At 39.7% G+C, this 11,532-nt stretch overlaps 1 pseudogene; it reads right to left on the bottom strand.

Annotated features, from left to right (window-relative positions):
- Positions 1-354: 354 nt before the first annotated feature.
- Positions 355-5,897, bottom strand: LOC100596888 (annotated as a pseudogene).
- Between the last annotated feature and the right edge of the window lie 5,635 nt (positions 5,898-11,532).

The following is an 11,532-nucleotide window of genomic DNA, read 5'->3' on the forward strand; positions in this document are numbered from 1 at the left end:
TGGCTTTTCTTCCAAATATCAAATATGAGAAAGCCAATTTTTTTTTTTGAGACAGTCTTGCTCTGTCACCCAGGCTGGAGTGCAGTGGCGCGATCTCGGCTCACTGCAAGCTCCGCCTCCCAGGTTCAGGCCATTCTCCTGCCGCAGCCTCCTGAGTAGCCGGGATTACAGGTGCCCGCCACCACGCCCAGCTAATTTTTTTGGTATTTTTAGTAGAGAGGGGGTTTCACCGTGTTAGCCAGGATGGTCTCGATCTCTTGACCTCGTGATCCGCCTGCCTCGGCCTCCCAAAGTGCTGGGATTACAGGCGTGAGTCACCGCGTCCGGCCAGGAAAGCCTATTTTTAAAAGTCTCTTAGGTATATTCCACAGTTTCTGAATTATCTGTGGGAAGCTCTGACTTACTTGTATAGAGTTTAACGTGTGTGTCCACCATTAAATCCAGGTCATGTTTTATATCAAAATTTATGTTAAGCAAAGCCAAGTTACTCGACCTTTGGTCTGTCAAAGTGTTCCCCAAATAGGCCTTAAGATGCTTTCATCCGTTTTCATACTGCTCATTCTCAACCTTCATCACAGGACCTTCAGCAATGCATACACATTAGGAAAAAACTTGATGTCAGGCATGTGGAGGGCTTCATAGATGGTGGATGGAAGCTCTATATTTTTCCTCCTGTGTTTTCATTTGATTCTCCAACAATGAAGCTCGGCTGAGAGCGTGTCGGGATTGGGTAAGTCACTACTATACAGGTCAGCATGGTGTTCCTCCAACGTATTAACTTTGAGCTGTCCCATGACTGAGGGTACCAGAGATAAGCATTTAAGAGCTTTGAGGTGCTGTTCTGAGAATCTATCTTTAAGTTCCTGAATAATGTGCTCCAGTGTTGGGACACTTAGGATTTCTTTATAGTAACTCTCAGAGATTAGCTGAGATTCCAAGTTGCCCTGGTGAGCTCTGAGGAATTTCCCGGGGAGTTTCATTTGAATATCAAGTTTGGTTGCCAAATTTGTGGCTTCCTCAAACCAAAATTCATGATAAACTTCAGTATTTTCCATCACTTCGTTGAGTGAATGCAGTACTGCAGTCAAGCTACCGGCTGCAAAGAAGACATCAGAGGTTTGCTCTTGGAGGTTTTTCCCAAAGGCCCTTGTAAAAGATAGGACATTTTTAAGAACAACAATAGTAACAATGAAATCAAAATCTGTTACTGCACTGCAGAGTACAAATGCTCGGCCAGCTATACAGTTATTCCATCTAATATTTGTGTCACTATTTCCACCATCTAAACATAAAACAAGTGCTTGCAGGAGTTCCACTAAAATTTCAAAAGCATTAGGCCTGCCTGTCCACTGAGAATGGCAGATTTCCTTCAGTTCTTTACCCCTTTCTTTACTATTCTGAAAAAAAAAAAAAATTACATTGTCAAGTTCTAAAAGCAGTTGTGGTGGTCGATGGAAAAAAGAACACACTTCCTCAATTGTTCCTAATGCAACAGATACTCCCATAACAGGTACTGACTTTGCCAACCACATATTTAAGGCACAGGAAGAGCAGATTGTGTAGATAGCTTGGGGATATTTCTTTAAAAGTCTGGAAGCAACAATTTTCATTTTGGAAGAAAATCCACTAGTCACAATGTAAGCCTGGTCACGACAATACTCCATATTTAATCCCCACTTCTCAGTTATCATAGTGTGAAATTTCACAGCCAAAATTTCTGCTTCAGCTTCATAATGCAGGAAACCTACAAATTCCTCTCTTAGGTTATGAGATTCATCAACAAACCTCACCAACATAGGTAGGTGCCCTTCCCCTGCTATGTCCACTACGTCGTCAATGATAATGCAATAGAAGTGTGAGTCTGTCACTTCCCTGAGAGTTTCTTCTCGAATACAGCCCTGACAGATCTCTGCAACTGCCTCTGCTGTGTTTTTGAACAAAATAACGTTTTAACTGCTGTTGTCTCAAACTGCTTTCTCAGAACCTCTTCACCAGAATTTATCCGGCACTCCAGCAGTGCTTGCAAGTTATCTGGAGTAGAGACCTTCTGGGATTTCATCAGCCTCGTGTCCATCCAGAGATATGTTTTGCCTTCCCATCAGAATCAAGATTTCAAATAGAGATTTTATGTATTCCTTGTTTTCCTTCTCTTCAAGGGTTAGAGGCAAAATGTCCTCATCTTGCCCTTCACCCCCTTCTTCACTGGGGTTCTGAGCATTGCTATTGTTGGTTTCTTTATGTTTTTGTTCCTGCTCGGAAGTTTCATCAATGTTTTTTTTTTTCTGTTTCAGTGTCCTGATTTCGTCTTCACTCAGTTTTTTATTCGTTTTCTGTGTCTACTATGTGGGTTGTTCAAATGACTGATAAGATCAAATGTTGTTGGTATTGCATTATCTCGAAGAACTGTCCTATAAGGACCAGTTCTACAAATCATAGAGGTCGCAAAATGTTTGGCACATAATAGATAATGTTTATTTAGCTGATCAGGTGTTTTGTCTTCTAAATCTGCTCTCCTACAATTCTCCACCCACTTCTGGCGTCTGGCCGGGTACCGCGGGAACCTGAAGAAGGACAGGTCGGACTGTGTGCTCTTGCGCATGCGGTTGAGGGCAGCGCAGAAGTTCGGCACCGTAGCCCGCCTGCCGGCCGGCCCAGCTCTGCCATCCCCGCCTCCTCAGGAGAGTACGCCCGCCCATCGGTGCCGGAGAGGGGAGCCAGGCTGGCCGGCCGGCTCATCAGGGCCGACGCGCGGGGGAGGGGCGGGCAGGCGAGAAGCCTACTTTCATGGTTTTGTATAAATAAGTGCTATTGTAACTTTCCCTGTCCTTTGAGATGATGCTAAGAATAATACACAAAGATTGTTTGTATACAAAATAGAAATGTTGCTTCAACGCAGACCAGATATTGTCATCTCTCAACATCATCTTTTCTTGACTCTTCCAGAAGAAAACAGAAGTTTTCACAGACACACTGAGCTTGTGCCATATAAACTTGTAAACATTGAAAATACCTAGATTCCCATTTCCTTGAATAAATACAAGATAAGGAGGGGCAGGCTCAGTCATCTATTTTAGAGTAGTTCACCATGATTGTGAATCAGACCTCACCGCATCAAAATACTTATTGATTATTCTTATTTGTGCTTTTTCTCATCTAATGTAAGCTATAGTGAATGTAGGAGGAGTAGACAGCCCAAACCACGTCTGTCAGTAAGAACTATCAGCCATGATTCTGCAATTTTTGTTACAAAGTACCACCTGTGAATTTACTTAAATCCTCTCTCTCTTACTGTGTCTCTATTTTGATTTCATACAGTTGTCAGGGTTTTGTTTTTTCCAGAGTAGCTCCTAAATGAAGCATATTGAGGATATCTATTTGCGATCTCCCCTTCCCCTCTTTCTCCCTGTTTTTCTCTCTCTCTTTGTTTTAAATATGGGAACACGTATAAGGATATACCCATCTCTGTGGGATTAGTTTATCACACTGGAATATGGAAAAAAAATTCTTCCAGCTTGTTGCTTCATTAAAGCTGCTAGAATGGTTCATTTTAAGATGTTATCTTTAAAAAATTGGGGAAAAGGTTAAAATATGAGTTAAAATTGGATTACTTAAGAGCCAGAATACTTCTGGAAGGACCATTAGTCAACTAAGAATGGGGAAGAGGTAAAATAAAATGAAGAGTGATAATATCTACTGGATTTCACAAGAAGAGAATCATCCATGATGTTAGTGGACCCATTAGTGTGAAACGAACAGATCATACACCGGGAAGCAAGGCAGGTGGATACAATGAGCACAGACACGTATTTCAGAAACTGAGTTATGGAGAGAGCATGAGCTCTGGGAGACATACAGTTGAAGAACTTTTTAAAGATAAAAGTGTTGAGAATATTTAAAAGCCAATGGAATAACGAAGGAGCAGTTGAAGTTTCAGGAATGAAAAAGGAGTAAGGATAGTATCCTGCGAAGTGGTAGATGGATTGGTCTTGGGCAAAAAGAGAGACATCCAGTGAGTAAAAGGATGGTTTATTTCATGTAACATAATGACCTCCAGTTCTATCCATGTTGTTGCAAATGACTGAATCTCATTCTTTTTTATGGCTGAATAGTACTCCATTGCGTATAAGTGCTATATTTTCTTTAACCATTCATCTGTTGATGGACACAGGTTGCTTCCAAATCTTGGCCATTGTGAATAGCAATGCAATATACATGAGAGTGCAGATATCACTTAAGTAGAGGATATATTTTTAAATCAGATATTTGGAAGAAATTCTTAATACTCTTCATTATTCCCCAATATTATAATACGAAAGGAATAAAGAGCAAACACCACCACACACGAAGAACTTCAAAGAATACTACACACAGAAAAAGAAATGGTTGCTAAATATTACTACGTGACAAGCAATCACCTAAGATTCTTTGGAAAGAAGTTCCCTCTAAGGGAATTTGCAGGATGCATCTCCAGTGATAGAGAACAAAGGGGAATCTTTGGAAAGATTGGTTGGAACATTCAGATGGCATCTCATTCTCTAGCTGGATGCTTTCTAAGCTATATAAACTATTTGGATCATCCAAGGCTATTTCAAGAATGAAGCATGATAGTCTTTGAGAGAACCTAATAAATCCGTGGAGTTTGGAGAGCAGAGGGTCTAGGTATGTGGCTCTCACGTGGAGCAGTCTGAGGGTGGCATATTATTGCAGTTGCCTTTGGTTGCTAAGTGAATAGAGAGGAAAGGGAAGGAGTGGGAATGGCCAGCTTGCATTTCCAGAGTTTCGCAGAACTAGTCTGGATGAGTTCTGGGGGACCAAATGAATGTCATTGAAATAAGCCTGACTCCAGTCTGAGAGAGTTGTCTGCCTAAGAGAGTTGTCTCATGGGAAATGGGGGATCAGGAGAGACAGGTTGTGTAGGGTCTACCTCCAAGACAGAGGCCTGAAAAACTGAAGGTTGCCCTACAAAGTAAGCTAGAGAATCACCTATGACAGAGAATGATAATGTGGAAGTCCCCGAAGCCTTTAGATGTGTATCTCAGAGGTAGTCCAAAAAGAGCCTGCATCAAAGAAAGAGCAGTACTTGGGCATCTGCCCTGCAGAAGGCCCCAGCAGCCAGATAACAACAGGAGCTTCCGTCGAACAGCAGTCATTTTCCTCCTATTGACCTCCAAAATTATTTTCTGATCAGCTGTCTTTGAATTCAGCCTGTTTAACCAACTGCTTTCCTCTTAATTTGCAGTAATTTCTTGGCTGGTCTCCTTATCTCCAATCTAGCAGCTCTTTTTTTTTTTTTTGAGACGGAGTCTCGCTCTGTCACCCAGGCTGGAGTGCAGTGACGCAATCTCGGCTCACTGCAAGCTCCTGCCTCAGCCTCCCCAGTAGCTGGGACTACAGGCGCCCGTCATCACGCCCAGCTAATTTTTTTTTTTTTTTGTATTTTTAGTAGAGACGGGGTTTCACTATGTTAGCCAGGATGGTCTCGATCTCCTGACCTTGTAATCCGTCCGCCTCGGCCTCCCAAAGTGCTGGGATTACAGGCATGAGCCACTGCGCCCAGCCTCTAGCAGCTCTTTGTGCAACATTTTCAATGCTGTCAATATTTTTTTAGAAAATATTGCCTCCAGGTCAGACACTGTGACTCACGTCTGTAATCCCAGCATTTTAAGAGGCCAAGGTGGGCAGGAGTTGAACCCAGGAGTTCAAGACCAGCCTGGGCAACATGGAAGTCGAGGCTGCAGTGAGCCATGATCACACCACTGCGCTTCAGCCTGGGGGACAAAAGTGAGACCCCATCTCAAAAACAAAAACAAACAAACAAAAACCCAGAAAAGAAAATATTGCTTACTTGCTCGGATACGTGGCCCCTCCAAATTAAGACTGAACTCTTCAGTATTCATATATGGGATTCAATAATCTTTTCCTTTTATTCGCTTTCCAACAAAAAAGCATTTTGAATCGTATTAGGAGCCACTTTGAAGGGGGCCATTTTAAAGTATCTTTAGGAATATATTTTGTTCCCCCAAAGTTCTGTGACCATGCAATTTTATTTCCCCAAACTGGCCATGGGTGTCACAACTGTCTGTCTATGTCAGTCTCTCAGTCTGAAGTGTTTCCATACCTCCAATCAAAATCCAACCCACCCTTGAAAGCTCAGCTCAAATATCACCTCTTCTTAAAATTGTTACCTGATTCCCACAGTTGGAATCAGTTAGTCCTTAGCCCTTAAAGCAAGGGAATCCTTGACCTTTTCTGTATTCTTTTGGTTTTGATCTTCTTTCATTCTGTTTTATATTACAGTTGTGCAGCATGGGCATCAGGCAAAGCCCAAAATGTACATCCACTGTAAATTTCCAACATATCAAGGAATAAAAGAAAAGAACTTGGAAGATTCTAGTTGCATGCAAACTGAAGAGCCCACTTGAAAGAAGTTTCTGAGACCCTTGAACAAATACAGGGTCAAACAAACCTCCCACTCTGTAGGGAGCGAGGTCTTGAGATGGACCTGAGTGAGCAGTGTGGAAGAACTAGAACTGCACTGGGGCACTAGCAGAAGTATGTCCGGGATGAACTCAAGGAATCAAACAATAGTGAAAATACCAGCACCCAACAATGGGTTTGGAAGCCTTAGGTGAAGAATTTTTAAAAACTGAGGCTAATAAAGTGTTTTTATCTCTAGAAAACTGCAAGGGATACTATTTGGGAGTCGGTGAGGAGTTACTTCACTGGAGAGAAGAAGGCTATTTCTTACCTAAAATGAAGATGAAAGTGATGGAAAAGAGAAAGTATTGACAAGTGTGATAATATGGGCATGATACCAAAGAGAAGATGACAAGTCCAAGTCATAGCAGTCAGCTTGTATGAGTGTGGTTAGGGATCGAACAATAAAGTGTGTGGGGTCAGTGTGTGTACAGGCAGAAGAAGTGGGACCAACAGGGCAGCTGTGACCGTGATGTTGTGGTGTAAGCAGCAGGGCCCTTAGATGAATTAGAGAATTCAGAATTACAGAAACAACCACATGTGGCTGCAGTGAGGACATTCTAAAAGTCACAAGAGGCATTCATAAACAACTCCACCAAGGCAAGGGGTTTGAATTTGAGTTTTAGCTACTGCTCACTGCTATATCACAACACAGAAGAAACTGTACATAAAAGTTTACAATTGTAGACAATTAATAAATATCAATTGAATAAATAATAAACATATTGTCATTTTCTGCTGGAAATTTTATGACCAGTTCTTAGAAAACAGCATATCCAGCAATTCTCATTTTCTCACTAGATCCTTAATTTTCCATATAATGGCCATCTACACTTTTGTATGCTGAACATGCCTCTTTCTCTTTCCTCTAGTAAATGCAACTTCCTTCTTTTGGGAAACTGGTTCTTCCCTGCTCCAACTATTTGACACTGGTGAGGCTGCCAGCTGTAGACACACAAACAAGCCTCACAATCTCAACAGTATCCTGCTGTGTTAGCAACAGGGATTGGTGTCAAGGATAGATATAAGACTGAGATGTGGTTAATCAGAATTATTCATTAGGAGTATTATATATGGAATAAGGTAGAGAGAAGCCCTGTCTTTGCTCAGAGTCATGAAGTTGTCATGTTTACAACCTCGGAGCGGCTGCTACCCATCGTGTTCTCTATCATGTGGGGAAAGCCTGTTTGAAGGAGGGGAGAATGAAGGCCAGCAAGGACAATCTTAGGGGTGTATGTGTGTGTGTGTGTGTGAGAGAGAGAGAGAGAGCAAGAGAGGGAAAAGGGAGAGAGGAAGAGAGAGAGAAAGAAAGAAAATAAAAGTTTTATTAGGAAAGTAGTAACTTGAATATTTTTCTGTTTGCATTCTCTTTATTAACATTTTATACTGTTTAAACAAAAATTTTTTTAAATAAAAAGAAAACACAAACATATATAATAAAGCACATATTGGTAAGACACATGTGAAAGTTTATTATCATTTAGCTGCTCCAGCCTCACCAGGCTTGCCTGTTTTAGACTGTTTATTTCCAGTCTATCACCATGTGTGACACTAATGAAGATTCTAGCTTCTTAGCGCATATGCTAGAAGCTGCCTTGTTTTCTGTAACGTGCTGGAGTCCCACTATAAATATTTAAAGCATGTCAAGCTCATTATCTACAAAAGAGATTATGGGCAAGAATAGAGCTTTAAAACTCAAAACATTAGAGTGGGATAACAGAGTCATTATACAACCATAAAGCCTTGTAAAATTCATGCTGACTTTTTTATTTTAGATTTGGCATTTTTTTATATCATTCTTTGTGTTTCTTATTTCTGACTAGATAGTCCTGCTTAATATTTCTAAAGCATTAGATCATCATCACACTGATTCTTAAAAATCAATAAAACTTAAAGCACAGGAGGAAAAAAAGCCAAAAACCTTGGGACGAAAACTAGGCACGGAAGAAAAGTAAATCAAAATTGTCTTGAGCCACCAACAGGTTTAAAAGTTGAATTATTCAACGAAGCACATTTTCTGTTTTCCAGCTCTATGCTGCAAGAATTGGAAACAGAAACAGTGGCATTGTTATGTATTTTTCACTGCCAGCCTTTTGCTGCCACCACAAAGCACCTCAGCCTCTGTCCTTATTGCTAGTGGGCAAGAACCTTGCATAGAAAATAACAAGCAGAATCCCTGGTTCTGTTTTCAAGTGATAAGGACACACCTTTAGACTTCTACAAAGAAACTTCTCCATCCAAACTTTCCCTAATTGATTTGTCTAATAATGTTATCAGGTAAGATTTGCTTTCATCATTTTTTTCACAGTTAAGACACAGCTGCAAACATAAAGATTGGATGTAAGAAAGCGGAGCGTTTTTGGAAAATTCATGCAATTTCCATAATTTCTCTCCAATTTGTAACATTTAAGTTGACATTGCCACAATTACCCTAAAATCATGTAAACGATAGACTCTCTCTAATTTCTTTACAAAATTTCATGCCTCCTAACTTCATAGTTTTTAAATAATTGGGACTGCCACAAAACACTGAATTCAGTTTGATTTTTCTTTACCCTTTTTCAAACAAACAATTTTTTTCTCTTTGAAATTTTCTACCCTTCATTTCATCAGGATGATCCATGGGATGTTTTTTTCTTACATGAAGGCAGGTCTAGTCTGTCTGTAATTTGAGAAGCCCTGAAGAGACGCCTTGCCCACAATATTTTTTTTCCTCTCCCAAGGCTACTTTGTATTAAATCCCACATCTCTAGAAAGCTTCAGTTATACTTCAGGGGAATAAATATCTGGGAGGAAGAAGAGAAGTTGGAGAGGGCCAGTCACTTCCCTGGGAAGGGAAAGCCCCAAAAGAGAGCATCATAGCAACAAGCAAAGGACACACTGAAAAGCTTTAGCGTCAAAAATGAGTTGAGAGTTTTCTTCAGATTTCAGTGATGCAGCACATGGGAATGCACTACCACAAAGCTTGGCATGACAAGCTCTTTTGCAAATGTTTCTGTCTTTCCTCCCTCCTTCCCAGTTCTCCACATAACAGAGAATGAGACTGATGTAGGATGCCACTGAAGACCCCCCAAAACATGCACATGTCCACATTTCCAACACTAATTTGGATGTAAGCTAATTCGGTACTATGCTTGCAGCAGACTTGTTCTAGACAATACATGTCTAATGAAATAAGTTTGGAAAGACTAAAAGTTCCCGCTATATCTCTCAGCTAAAATTACATACAGATGCTGCTCAGTGCTTGCATTAACTTGTAACTGTGAACAAATTATAAGGTTTTAAGATCACAGAAAACTTTTTGAAGTTGAAAATAACCACCATTACAGACAAAATAACCTGTCACTTCTTTTCGAGTTCAAGGAAATAAAATGTTGTTAAGAAAACAAAACATTCTGGCTTTGTGCCAGAACATAACATTACATTCTCTCACACGCTTCTAAAGTGCTGAAGTGTCAGCAAGTGGCTGTTTGTTTAAATCCATGTCCGTTAAAAATATTTAAGATCTTTTTAATTGACAATATGGAGTGTCTGGTATACGTGCAATTATGTATTAACTTTGCTCTAAAGGCAATAGTATCCAAACCTTTATTTCAACTGAATCAAACTTATATTAATTGCAAAACTCATCTGCAAACCAAGAAAAGAAAAATATTTGATACGTATAATAAAGTGACAGCTATATGCATTTTAATTCTGCAATGTGTTTATTTTCCTGTATTTTGTCATTTGAAAAAAACAATACACAGAGTTTAGAATATATATATAACTTAAAATTTCTGTCTCCAGGTACTTTATCTTGTAAAAATAAGATGTAAGTTCAGAAAACCTACATTGCATTATTATTATAATAATGTAAGTTCAGAGAAAATGAGGTCTGATAATTTTGAGTATCAGTTTAATCATAAAGAATAAATAACTGATATGAAATTAAAAGGGAAGTTGCTTTCGCCAACACTCTACCCAGAAAATATGCATTATATCTCTCAAAGGGGAGAAAACCAGTTCTCTTGAGATTTCCCATCTGCAGCTGTATTCTACAGGGATTGAGAAACCATTGAAATGAATTGCCCCAAGGTTCAACTCAAGGTTTTACTTTGAAGGGCACACTGAGGGTAAATTTTTGAACTTAATTATTATGCCACTTCAAATACACTCCTTCAGCTGATGGGTGGAACACAGCCATCTATACGTAGGTTCAGCATCTCAAACATGTACCCTTCTGACCCTTCTCAGTTCCTCTTCCTCGATGCCAAGCTATGCTGGCTTTTATTTTCTTTATTACATCTTTCTTGTTCTCAAGGAGGAAAAGCTAATGCAAAAGAGACTGAACCATGGTACCAAGCTCCTTGGGCATGTAGATAAGCAGATAGAATTTATCAAATATGGATTCTAAACCCTATGTATTTTTTGAATAATGAAAATCAAGAAAATGATTTGTAACATTCACTAGCAATATCGGGTCCATTATGATATGTCAAACATGCCAGAAAGTTTAAAGTCTGAGACTACCTTCTGAAGAGTGGAATTGATGTATCATACCATTTAGCATAAGAACTACAGTTTAGTTTTGCCTTTTCGTTAACAGGTATTAATGCTTTGGGGTATTTTGGAATTGTATTAATTGATTTAAAGGTCGCAAGTTCCAGATCGCACTCTGCCCTCAAAACTCTGTGTAATCTTGAGTAACCCCCATGTAAGTTGCTTGTAAGTTACAAGTTAACGTGTTTCCTTATCTATAAAGTAAGGAAGTTAAGCCAAATCCATTTCTAACCCGTGAGTCAAAAACCCTTTCAGAGTCATGGGGTTACTGAAAGGGAAAAGGTAAATCAAATGCACAACTGAATAAATGCTACTATCACACAGGTACGTAGAATACTAGTGTCGTCAAATGTGTGCACATGCTATTGCTGTTAGTAAAATATAAGTTCACTTAAAAGTCTTACTGAATTCGGAGCAGCATTTTGTTACTTTCATTTCCATTAACCATTCAATACTAAAATTACATAAGAGATCTGAAAAAACGGCATTAAAAAGAACCTCCATAGGCTGCTC

Source organism: Nomascus leucogenys, chromosome 11, assembly GCF_006542625.1.
Source record: "Nomascus leucogenys isolate Asia chromosome 11, Asia_NLE_v1, whole genome shotgun sequence".
Classification (NCBI taxonomy): Eukaryota; Metazoa; Chordata; class Mammalia; order Primates; family Hylobatidae; genus Nomascus; species Nomascus leucogenys.